Source organism: Mirounga leonina, unplaced genomic scaffold, assembly GCF_011800145.1.
Source record: "Mirounga leonina isolate KUSES-001 unplaced genomic scaffold, KU_Mleo_1.0 Mir_154, whole genome shotgun sequence".
Lineage (NCBI taxonomy): Eukaryota > Metazoa > Chordata > Mammalia > Carnivora > Phocidae > Mirounga > Mirounga leonina.
This window is the reverse complement of record NW_023270389.1, coordinates 3,778,833-3,791,947: the sequence shown is the minus strand read 5'-3', so window position 1 is coordinate 3,791,947 and position 13,115 is coordinate 3,778,833.

Genomic DNA, 13,115 nt, shown 5'->3' with positions numbered 1-13,115 from the left:
GTGCAGGTATGTGCAGGTGCGTGCAGGTGCATGCTGGTGTGTGCAGGTGTGTGCAGGTGCATGCAGGTGCGTGCAGGTATGTGCAGGTGTGTGCAGGTGCATGCAGGTGTGTAAAGATGCATGCAGGTATGTGCAGATGCGTGCAGGTGTGTGCTGGTGTGTGCAGGTGCGTGCAGGTGCAGGCTTGAACGGCTGACGTCAGGAAGATAAGAGATTTCATCTGATGATGGAGGGAGGTAGCTCCTCCTCATCCTCCAAGGCCTCCTCCTTCTTTTAAATTAAGTAGTCATGTCATGACATCTTCAGAGAAGGGGGAGGGTGGGCATTTGAAGAGAGCGCGGATCGTCGGGTTAGTCATTGTGGAGACAGGCGGAATATTTACTGGACGGGGTTCCAGGCCCATTTGGAGGAGATGGATTGGCCCCGAGAACCAGACTCAGCTCGCACACATCTATGTGCGTATTCGTACACCCGGCTTGTGAATGTTTGCTTTCGTAATATACTGCTGTTGGCACTCTGCTCCCTAGCAAAGGAATGTGCGTCCGAACATGTGTGTGTGTGTTTTACGGGGGACATGGATTCCACAGGCTCCTGAGTGTGTGAGCAGAATGTCTAGATCCCAAGAGGGAGAGGATTTCAGTTCTTCAAATGTAGGTGTGACTTAGGGACCTGGCGCCTGTGTTTTGCATTAGCTGCTGCAGGGCGCCACCTGCTGGAAAGCCCGCGCAACGTCGCCAGCCGGGTTTTCCCAGCGCGCACTCTAAGTAAAACCTTCCTTCTGGGCCAGGTCCGCGTTCTTGCACATGGCACTTCCCCCTGGCCTGTGAGTTCCACTCCTTAGAGGCTCCTTTACTTTCCTTGTGTATTAAAGCAGGAACACGAAAATGCGTTCTCTTCTGACTCGGTTTTGGCCCGAGACCACATCCGCCCTGTCACAGTACATTTCTCGTCTGTAAGGCTCATCCGTGTCCGTGTATCAAAGAAGAAGAAGGAAAGGTTAGACTCACCTGGAACAGCATTAGTAAGAAGTAGATTGTCGGTTAAAGGCATGGGGAGTATAGTTGCTATGGAAACCAACTTTGTCCAGATTAGGAGGTGTCTTGTTCAGCAAATCTGCATTTAGTCCCCCAGCACTTCCTGTTCCAAATCCTCCTCCTCCTGGTTCCGTAACTAAAATATGTGTTTCCGGGCGCCTGGGTGGCTCAGTCGTTAGGCGTCTGCCTTCGGCTCAGGTCATGGTCCCAGGGTCCTGGGATCGAGCCCTGCATCGGGCATCGGGCTCCCTGCCCGGTGGGGAGTCTGCTTCTCCCTCTCCCACTCCCCCTGCTTGTGTTCCTGCTCTCACGCGCTCTCTCTCTGTCAAATACATAAATAAAACATCTTTAAAAAAATAATAAAAATAAATAAATAAAATATGCGTTTCTTCATAGTTTCCAAGTTGACCATTCGGGACCCTTCTGGTCTGCCGTAAGTGATCTTTTTTATAGTCAAACTGGCCCAGAGCACCATGTCCATTAAAGCTCGTTCTCCATGAGACGCTCAGGTCACACCACGAAACTGCTCTCGGTTTCTAGGTTTTCATTCAGTAATTCCTTTCCTTCAAATTAACTTATGCTATGGGAGAATTCAGGGATAAATCACTCTAATTGCTTCCTCTCCTTTAATTCAGTCAATAAGTCTTAATTATGGTCATTTTACATATACAAATTGTCATGATTCACAGAGAATTCAGAGAAACGCCAGGCTGAAGTACTGAGTCATTCACAAGAAAAGCAGTGTTCGCTCATTTACTTAGGCGGTCTTCAGGAAGCACCTACTCTGTGTCAGAAGTTTTGGAAGCCCGTGGGGATATCGGGGAGCAAGACAGTCATGACTGGTCTCTGCAGAGCTTTCTCTACACTGTGGGAAACACTGATGAGGTCATCACAGAAGACTTCTGGTGAGGTCTCTGGTAGGGGAAGTCCAGAGAATGTTGTGGAATACCTGGAAGCTAGAGAGTTATGGAGGGCTTCCTGGAAGAAGGGGTATTAACCCATGATGGAAGGGAAGAACAAAATGATGCCAGGAGGGCTATGGGGCTGAAACCTAATGGTGAGAGCCAGATGATGGAGAGGGTGATAAACCTTTTTAAGGTGTTTAGATTTTTTTTAACAATAAGTCTAGTTGATATCCATCCCCACGCATAGTTATAATTTTTTATTTTCTTGTGATGAGAACTTCTAAGATCCACTCTTTTAGCAACTTCTAAATATATGGTACAATATTATTGACTATACTCACCATACTGTACATTACATCCCCAGGATTTATTTATTTATTTTATAACTGGAAGTTTGTCACCTTTTGACTGCCTCTACCCATTTCGCCCACCCTGGCCCCTACCTCTGGATTTTATTCCAAGATTTTATTTTAGGAGCAAATACCAGCCAGTGAAAGATTTTAAGTATGTATGTGTAAGAGGGTGGTGACCACACTCAGATTTATATGTTAGAAAGGTTATTCTAGCTGAAATTTGGAGCAGGACTGAGGGGGAGCCAGACTGGACATGAGGGCAAAGGTATGTGCGATGTGGCCCTGGCTTCTATTACGGGAGCCGGAGAGAAGTGAATGGATCCGAGAGAGATTATTGCATGGATAGGACTTGTTGGAAATTGGTTGTAGGAGGTAAGGGAAGGAGAAGAGCCTAGCTTTCTGTCTTGAGCAGAGGGGTACTTGGAGGTTTCATTTAGTGAAATAGGGAGTACCGGATGAGAAGTGGATTCTCAGAATGGCCAGGGGAGATGAGTGTTTCCCCTTGGGATGTGCTGAATTTGAGACATCTAATGCGTGGGGCAGATATGTCAGTGAGCGTCTGGAGGTAGGAGCCTGGTGCTCTGAAGACAAATCTGGGCCGGAGATACAAGTTAGGAGTCACCCTCCTGTTGAGGGTAAACTGATGCTTGGGCTATGGTCAACAGCTCCCAGAATGCAGGGTGAGCAAGCAAGAGTGGCCAGGAAGAAGCCCCGAGGCCCCCATCATTGATGGAATTGTTAGAGGAGGCAGAAGCCAGCAAGTGAGACCAGTCACAGGGGGAGAGAACCAGGCGGGCTGCTGTAGAGCTGGTTAGGAGAAGCTTCTGGAAAGGCTGCATGCGGCACAGCATGCACGTTCCTGAGAAGGACTGATGTTTTCTTTGGGATTTAGTAATGGGTGGCCTTGTCAGGTGGGGTCCTGGGGGGGTGATCATGGGCTTCAGGGAGTTCGCAGTGAGGAGAGGGGAGGAAGGGGAGACAGTGAGCTTATTAAGTCAATCTGCGCCTTGTGAATTGGAAGCTAAGGGTGAGGCGGGAGATTGGAAGCTAGGGGTGAAGCGGGAGCTGGAGGGGCAGGTGTGATGAGGGAGGGATGTTCTGTTTTTGGAAAGGGGGTGGTTGAGAGTGTTTCAGTACTCCCAGAAGTTATCATGCAAAGAACGGAAGGCCGAGGGGTCAAGAGGGAGCACTCAGTAGGGAGTGAGGTCCCTAAGAAGGCAGCCGGAGTTAATCAGCTATTGTGTCTGTCCTTATGAAGGAACAGTTCTAAGAGCATTGTCTCATTACACAGCCTCTCCGAGAGAGGTTCTGCTGTTAGGATCCCATTTTTTGAGTTGGGGAAACTGAGGCACAGTTGGGCACTGGGAGGAACCAAGGCCACATGGAAAGTGGTGGAGCTGGGACTCGTACCCAGGCGTCTATCTCGAGACTCACAGCGCTAACCCCGAGGCCTCGTCATGGGAGCCACAGTCCAGGGGGAGATGTAAGTAGGAGGTGTTCAGCCTTACCCTGGGACTGAGCAGGGTGGAGACAGACGCAGGTGTCAATGTGAGGGCTGTTACTGGTGTCCTAGAAATGCTGTAACAGGTTACCCCAATCTGGGTGGTTTACAAACCACAGGGATTTATTCTCCTGCCGTTTGGGAGGCTGGAAGTCTAAAATTAATGGGCCATCAAGGTCTGACGTCTTGAGAAAGGGCTCCCTGGTGTGGGGCTGCATGCCTCCACCGTCAGCCTCTGTCCTCATGCAGATGGCTTCTCGGTGTCCCAAACCTCTCTGCCTTTCTCTGAGAGAGACACCTGCCATGGGATCTAAGGCTCACCCTACATCCAGGACGATCTCATCTTGAGATCCTCAATTACACCTGCAAAGATGCTTTTTCCAAATAAGGTCATGACCACGGGTTTGAAGATCTGGGCATGTCTTGTGGGGTCACAACGTGACCTGCTGTGGCTAGAAAATTGAGGGAGTCCTGCCTAATGGATTCCATATCTTCTGTGAAGGAGGAACATGAATAATTTCTGAGAGTGAACTCAGATGTAGAGGGATCAGGTTTCTGAGGAGAGTGAAGAAATCTTGCAGTAATTATTATTGGCATCTGGAGTCAGCTGACTAGGAAACACTGCATGTTTGTGCAGAACGAGTCTGCTCGCATTCACTTAGAGTTGTGTGATCTCCCCTGGCAGCCATGAGCCGCCTGGGCAAACAGGTGGAGAGCTGACCATGGACACGACTGAGTCACAGTCTGTGGGGAGGGGGCGTGAATGCCGGGGAAGGGCAGAGACAGAGGAGGCTTAGGATGTTGGCAAGTGGTGGTTTTCTAGAGAAGGCCGTAGATGTGAAGCCAGATGTGCATGGAAGTGCAGTCAGAAGGGGCGAATGGATGAGTCATGGCAGACAGGACCCTGGGAGGAATTTGGTGAACCGGCCGTTTTAATACAAGGTTATTCTCAGAGCATGGGGTATTGGGTTGTATTGTTTCACATGAAGAAAAGAATCTGGTTGCAGCAGAAGTAAAGAGAAGGTTGAGAGAGATGGAAAAGTCAAAGAAGAGAGAAGGCAGGAGTCTGGACAGGCCACCCATGCGGACACAGAGCCCACGGGACAGTGGCAGGGCCAGGGTGGAGGAGGCTGCTAAGGGCACGGTGTTGGACCCAGCTCCAGGACCACTGGCGGCTGGAGAAGGTGTTGAGCTGGGTGTGGTGATTGCCTTGGTCTGCCGTTCATCACTATAGATTGTTCAGAGAGACAGAACCAACGGGGTGTGTGTGTGTGTCTGAGAGAGAGAGAGAGAGAGAGAGAGAGAGGGAGACAAAGATGGAGACAGAGAGAAGAGGGAAGGAAGAGAGGGGAGGGGAGGGAGAGGGAAGAAGAGAGATTTATTATAAGGAATTGGCTCCCACATGATGGAGGCTGAGTTCAGACCAAGGAGAGCTGATTGTATAATTCTAGTCTGAGTCCGAAGGTCTGAGAATCGGGAATCAGTGATGTAAGTTCCAGTCCAAGTACAAATTCAAAAGGCAGGAGGCTGATGTCTCGGCTCAAAGGCAGTCGGGAGAGAAGAATAATTCTGCCTTCCTCTGCCTATTCTACTTAGACCTTTGACTGATTGGATGAGTCTCACCCACACTGGGGGAGGGCGGTCTGCTTTACTCAGCCCACGCATTCACATGTTAGTCTCATCCACACACACCAGAATAGTATCTGACTAAATATCTGGGCACCCATGACTCAGTCAAGTTGACCCAGGGAGAAATTAACCATCACAAGTGTCTTGATTACATGTAGTGCCTTAATATATTGGTCTTAGTCTCCTCAATATAAAATGAAGGATGAACAAGATTATTTCTAAAGGCCCTTCTAATTATAACTTTTGTGTTTTAAAGCAGAATCCCAAGTGCTTGGTGTGGTGTTTCTTCTTAATGGAGTATAATTCAGAAATGGCACCTGTGAATCCACAGATCTTAGAAACTGATGATTATACTCAGGGTCTAGCTGTTACTCTCTCCTTACCTGCCTTTTTTTTCCTAATCATAAAGTTTTGGATAGAACACCTTTAAGAGTACAGCTCTAGGAGCCTCTCATTAACACACAGTTCCAGAAGGTTCCCGGACGGCGGGCCCAGCTCTCGTTGTAGAAGCTCTGCTTTCACTGAACACGAGGGATGCTGGAGCACTAACCTCTCAGGTGAGTTCCTCGTACGGACTTACTCAGGGAATGCACTCCTCTGTGTGGCCTTCCTTGACTTCCCTCCCCGCCTGCGCCGTCGGGACCAGGGGCCCTGCTGCTGTCCCCTCCCTAGCGCTCCTGCCATGGCGCTCTATACACGGGATTGCTTGTCCTTTATTTCTGTCTCCCCCACACAATGACTAACACAGAAGACACGGTGAATTAATTGAGACTGATGTCATTTTATTGTGGGCTTAGGATGAATCTGTCCTTCTCTTGCTTGTCGCCACATCGAGCAGCTATTTGATACAGGTCACCGTGCTGGCAGCCGGGAGAGTCATGATAAACACGACCCAGGAGGTCCTGACCCTCGGGAGGCATGTGTGCAAGTAGTAGAGACTGACGAGACCAAAGGGAAAGCCGCGGGAAACAAGATGTGGAGTGGCTGCCATTTGTAATTCATTTGTCATGGCGGGAATAAGTAAGAGACTGACAGGTATCCCTACTTTGGTGAAGAGGAACACGACGTCTTTGTCAGTTGGTGACATGGGAGGGAACTGGGGAATTCTCCAGCAGAGGCTTGGGGTGGAGAAACGGGAGGCACGTGGGGTTGTGCAGGGACCTGCGCTGGTCCCCGTCCAGAGCGTGCTGGGGGCGGGGGTGGGGAGGAGATGTAGCAGGAGCATCATGGGTGGAGGGGACCCTACCGTCCGGGGATAACGTAATGGCAGGAAAGACCCCAGGATGTAGGTTTGAGGTGTTCTAAAGATAAACATTGATTTAGATTTGCTGATGTGATCAGATTTGTGGGCGTGGATGATGAAAACAGGAGGCAGGCATGTCTCTGACATAATGGATCGCCGTGCACTGGTTTGGGGAGATCTGGAAGAAGAGAGGCTTCGGTGGGGGGGGGGGTATAGGTAGGATGGGAGGCTGAGCACCCAGCGGTTCTACTTTCTCACCAAACGATGAGGTGACATCCTTAGCTGAGCGAGCCTCTGTTCTCCTGGTGACATGGAAGCTAACTTGCTGGTGAGAGATAATCGACTCTCTGGTCGGCTTGGATTTCTGCTTTTTGGCATCTGTTCATCTGTGCTTTTTGTTTTCTGAAAGTTGTTGGTTGTGATAATTACTGTTTGGGTTTGTGTTGTTGTTGTTGTTGTTTGATGAGATTTAAAATTCTGTGTCAGGGCGCCTGGGTGGCTCAGTTGGTTAAGCGACTGCCTTCGGCTCAGGTCGTGATCCTGGAGTCCCGGGATCGAGTCCCGCATCGGGCTCCCTGCTCGGCAGGGAGTCTGCTTCTCCCTCTGACCCTCCCCCCTCTCATGTGCTCTCTCTCACTCTCTCTCTCAAATAAATAAATCAAATCTTTAAATAAATAAATAAATAAATAAAATAAAATTCTGTGTCAGCACCCGGTCAGCATATCATGCTTTGGGGGCAATGGCCGGCAGGGCAGCGGGCCGTGTGAAGTGGGAGAATTGATCTGATCATCACGGTTGACAGAGGGGTTTCTTGAAGGTTCAGAGGAGACAGGTGTTGGAGAAAGAGCACATTAGGCATTGTAGAGAAAAGGAGGGATGGAGGTGCACAGCTTTGCCGTGCCCTGCACAAAAAGTGACACTTATTTCCACCCTACAGACTTTTAGTCCAGTTGCTGCGACTCCCCGGGCCACTCGGGTGCCCTTGCTGGGCTCAGGACAGCGTGCACGAGAGTGGGGGCTGCCCAAGGGGCCCGTGCTCATCTGAGTTACATTAATTCTTTATTGTGAAATAAATTATTCATACCCAACGATGTATATAAAATATATACACAGTTTAAAGCATGTAATTACAATCATAAAATAAACACTCACGTCTCAACCAGTCAGCTGAAAATGAGGACACTGCCCGTTCCTTTGACAATTCTTGGGTTTTCGCCCCCAGCACCTATGGGCGACCCTCACCCCCTTAGCTTTCTGTATGCTTAGATCTCAAATGCAGCTATCCTGAAATAATATGTTAGCTAGTTTTGCTTATTTTTAAACTTCTTATAAATGGACATATACTCTTTTTGTTCCCTCATGACTATATTTTCTGAGATTTTTCCATGCTTTTAGAGGCACAACAGTTAACTTACATTCATCAATAGATACTGCTCCATGGTAGGAATATGCGACAATTTATTAATATATCCTGCCTTCGATGGACATGTAGTTTATTTCCACCCTATTTCCACGTTTTTCGGATTATATACTTGGGAATGAAATTGCCGAATCTTAGTTGATAGTCCTATCACCAGGGTATGCTTCATTGCTTTCAAAGTGATTCTCCCAATTTTGGATTGCATTTTCATAACCGGTAATCCCAGAGACTTTGCAAATGTGGAAACAGAGCTCCTGCCTGGTCACCCTCGCAGAGACAGCCATGCTGCAGGAAATGGGGGGACACTCCAGGCCAGTGAGGCTCTGGCAGCGCATTTTCCTCGTTCCGTTTCTTCCTTCACTCACTCCTGTTCTCGGACAGGAGTATCTCTTACCACATGGAGGTGTTTGGGGGGCTTCCCGGAGGCTAAGAATGTCCAAAATCAGGAGATGTGAGGTTAGAGGCAGAAAAGGCAGAGGGCGCTGGGGAGTCTGGAATGCCTGTCAAGCCATGGACGGGAGGAGGTTGACTTGCACACGTTTGGCCATAATTCCTGAACCAGAGTGGAAGGCTTCTGCAGCTGGGAGCTCCCAGAGTCCCCGTGGGACTGCTGTGAGAATCTCTTATCCCGCACGGACACAGAAGTGTGGGATCACCGCCGGACGTTGCGCTGTCCTGACGCTCTGGCCGCCGTCTTCCTGGAACACCGGGCTGGCACCTACACACCCTCCCTTTCCCCAGAGGCTCAGCCCCGAGCCAGTCACATTAGAAAAAGAGCCTCTAATCCTCACAAGGCTCCTGAAGAGCAGGGATTGTGCTAACTTCGGGGATGAGAAAACTGAGGTTCGGGGGGTCACTGGCTTCTAGGTGGCCGAAGCAAGGTGTCCCCGCCGTCTAATTTCACCTGGGCTCTTTCTCCCGGTATCTGCCCCGCTCTTCTGTCTCTGGTCCTTTCTCACCCTGTGACCCTCAACAAGGGCTTTAGATGAAAAAGTCACCGTTCACATAAGCACTCACGTAACAGGGAAAATCACTGTGCGGACCTCGTCCATTCTAGGAAGAGCAGCGTTCCAGACCACACAGGGTCTGTCTCCCTTGACGTTATCATTGTCTTTGTGTTTATATCGGTCTCCTAAGTCAAGTCGTGCCGCCTGTGGGTTTAGTCTGCCCCGTAGCTCGCATGTGCCTACAATAGGTAGGTCTTGTCTGTAGATCTTGCTTCGGTGTCTTGTGGGTCCTGCGTGATTTTGCTTGCGTCCTGGCAGAGAGCATATTCCCCCCCAACACTCGGGGCTCTTAGCAGAGGCTTTCCTGGGATGAGCAAACTCAGACACTCGTCCCCTAGCTCTGACGATTGTCTTGGAGAAGCAGTCAGGCTTAGCAGCATACCCAACCTGCCGATGTCCCGATCCCTGGGGACACTGCCGTCACGGCCTCTCAGGCCCTTCCCTTGTCCAAGGACACCTCAGCCTGCTGATAGGGGGTCGGGGCAGAGCGAGGCCATATCACTCAAATGAGGGGAAAATCGGAACATTGGTCTCCCTCCTGGTGAGGCTCGGGACATCCTGTTGCCACCACGTGGGAGGCACCAGGGGGAAAAGTGATTCAGATCACCCCCCTCCCTGCACAACCTTCCTGCCGCCTCCCACACCAGGGCCACCTCCCCTGGTTCTCCGGTGGACCCCGCAGACGTTGGGAATGTCAAGGCCATGATCTGTGGAGTTGTTCTCTAGGGCCAACCCCCAGACAGTAAGTTGAAATGAAAAGAAATCCTAAACTCTTCTCATAATGGTCATGCCACAGGAAGACAAATATGAGGGGCTTTTGTTTCCAGCTCCTATGGGCAACTGGTTGCCCTGGAATCCTGGATCCTCTGCTTTCAAATTAGGGAGAGAATCTCCGAAAATAACAAAGTTTTCTGAGGATAGCAATAGACAAGACACAGAGGTTTTGTGGGGTCTAGAACAGGGCCTGGCAAACGTTTCCGGCAGAGGGTCAGAGAGTGAATGTTTTAGGTTTTGTGGGCCCTTCTGTCTCTGTGGAACATAAATCTTTGAGTGGATTTACAATCCTTTAGAAAATACAAACACCGTTCTTAGCTTGGGATCCTTACAAAGCTGGACCACAGGCTGGATTTGGCCTGTAGCTTGCTAACCCCAGTCCTACGAGGATGCCTTCAACTTTAGAGCCACGAAATATCAGAGAAAACACTGCTAGAATCTCAATGTGGTAAATTCTGAGAGGAAGCCATGAGCAGAAACAGCAGGAGCAAGCATGACTACTTAGGAAATAGTTTCTGGAGAAGAGCATGAACGAGGGAAGGGAAAGGAAGAACAGAGTGTCCAGAGCACAGGTGAGAATCTGGGGAAGCGGCGTGAATGAGGCAGAGTCTCTCCTGAGCACGTACACGCATGCCCTGTTGTGTGGCCGACCGGATTTGTGTGGGGACTTGAGAAGGAATGTGCTCCCTTCTTGTGGTCCTAGCTGCAGTCCTCTTTCAACCGTGTCCGGTCACAGTCCTTCACTCACCTTCCTGCCGCGTTCCAACACCATTGGTTTAGTGCTCCTTCTATTAGTTATCAGGATAAAAAACAGAGAGAGAGAGAGAGAGAGAGAGAGAGAAGGAGGGCATCATTGTGGTGGGGCATTGGTTGGCGGGGGTGGGTAGGAAGACAGCAGGAGCTGTGGGAAGCTCTCTGTGGATTGAGAAGTAAATGCAGGAGTACCAGCCTTGTAACTTTAATCAAAATACAAACCATTTTCTCCCCCAGATCATCAGAAAATATTCAAGGCAGAGAAGGAGAAAAATTCAAACATGAGCTGAGAGATAATACGTGTCCAAGAGAAACTGAGGAAGGGAGCTCATGTGCTAGCCCAGGTGGGAACACAGGTGAACAGGCTACTCTTTGCTAGAAGATAATATGAAAGACAGATTTCTAAATACCCTAGAAATAGTGGCCCTTCCAGGAAAGACCCATTTCCCCAGCATTCTGCAAGAGCCCTGAACCAAGAGTTAAAGTATCTTGGCTTTTGTCTCAGCCGACTCCTTCCCAGCTGAGACCTCCAGCTCATCTGAGTCTGTTTCCTCATCAATGAAATGGAGACTATCTGGGTTTTTTTCCTATTTCATTCCATTGTTTGGATTTGTACATGGATACTAAAGGGCTTTATAAAGTATTAAGAACTATGATTATGAAAGAGATATTATTAGTTTCTATATTTAATTCCTATTTATTAGTGTTTCAGTAGTGGGTTGCCTTTACTCATACATGGCTGGCTGTGTACTGGGATTGACCGGTATCCCAGGGACGACCTGCCTCTCAAATTTCTGCTGAATCAGACTGTGACAACATGATTAAATCATTTCAGAGGGATCCAAAGTCTCTACAGTCCTCAGGTTATGAAAATAAGAAACATTAAAACCAAATGTATCAAGGATGGGACCCAATTCACCTGTGGGCATCCTCGTTCCTGATTAGCTGGTCCCCTAGCTGTGTCTTCAGGGAGAACAGCAGGGTTACCTCTGGAGGCGTCCGAAAGCTTGGGGTCACCATGAAAGCAGCAAATGCCTGCCAGGAGAACACCGGAGGGGAGCAAGGCATTCAGGAAGAGAGGAAAGGTCTCCTGCACCTGGCTTCACAGTTGTGATGGATGCTGATTTGTTCTGCCCAGACATAGGGTGTTTGAGAGATGGCAGCCTGTGACCTTTCTTCCTTTGCCTTCCTCCCTGGTGCCATGTTTCCCCAAACACGTATTCTTAGAACAGGACCCTGACAAACCCTCTTGAGGCTATGATGATGTAGACTGATAAGTTTCCACCAAAAATTCATGCTCCCCTTCCAAGGGCCACCTTTCCTGATCGCCTTGCATCTGGATGGGGCTGGTGAGTAGATTGATGTGTGTCTCTTACAGGCTGAGGTGGTTAAAAAGCATTTTGTCCGCTTCCTGTTTTCTTGTCTGCTTACTAGATATTGATGTCAGCAGCGATGCTGGAAACCGAGTCTTGAAGATGAAATGGTCACAAAAATGGAAGGAAATGGGGCCTCTGGGTCATCTGTGTCACTGCTTGAAGGAGAGCTGCCCGGTTGGGAACACTTACACGGGACTGGAATGTGAGCAACAAGCCCACGTTCCAGTGGGGTTTGGGGTCTTCTGGGGCAGCAGCTATTATGACATGGATTAATATGGCCACTGATCTTCTCAAACCTTGCCAGACTCTTCTGTTCTCTGTAAGTGGGATCGGCTAGACATTTCTGTTGAGCTTGTCTTCTCCCTTCTCTCCTCGGATTCTTTCTACCCTCCCTGCTGTCATGTCCTCGGATGAATAATGACCGCAACAGAGAGCAGAGGGAACAGGGCAACAATGGTTGTTTCATTCATGAATTCCTTTATTCACCCATTCACTTCTTTCCCTCTGCATGACTTGACTACATGGCCATAGCCCAGGAGTTGGATGGGAGCCAGGGATGGACATTGGCGGGCACCTGGTCTAAGCTCTTAGGGTGGCAGTAAAGACCGTAAGTTTCCACGGTGGGACTTCATGTTGAGAGCCGAGGGGAAGAGGGTTTGTCACCACTTTATACCCTGGGAATTTGTTTCTTTTTCATTTCTTACGTTCCATTTGGCAGATACTTTTGAAATGTAGGATTTGTTGGTGGAGTACCCTAAGGTCATTACCTGGTTTATCAAACTGGCCCCGGAAGACCAGAGAGTTGTTCCCACCTAAAGTCCTGCTGTGTGCCTGGAGCCCACGTTTTAAATACTTGGATAGAAGAGAAACCAAGAGCCCAAGCGTTGAAGAGGCTGAAGTCACCCATACATGGCAAATAAATAAAAATCTATAAAAGAAGACCAAACAAAAATAGCCGCTTACTAAAGCACACCAAACTTGTCCCTGAGATCTCATAATTTCCCCACTTAGGTGGATTGTGCTCACAGGTACACTCACAATATCAAGTTTCTAAGCAAGAAAACCCCTCCACAGTCACGTAGGCGATTAAGTGGCTTAACTTGTAACTTGAGTGGTAGAG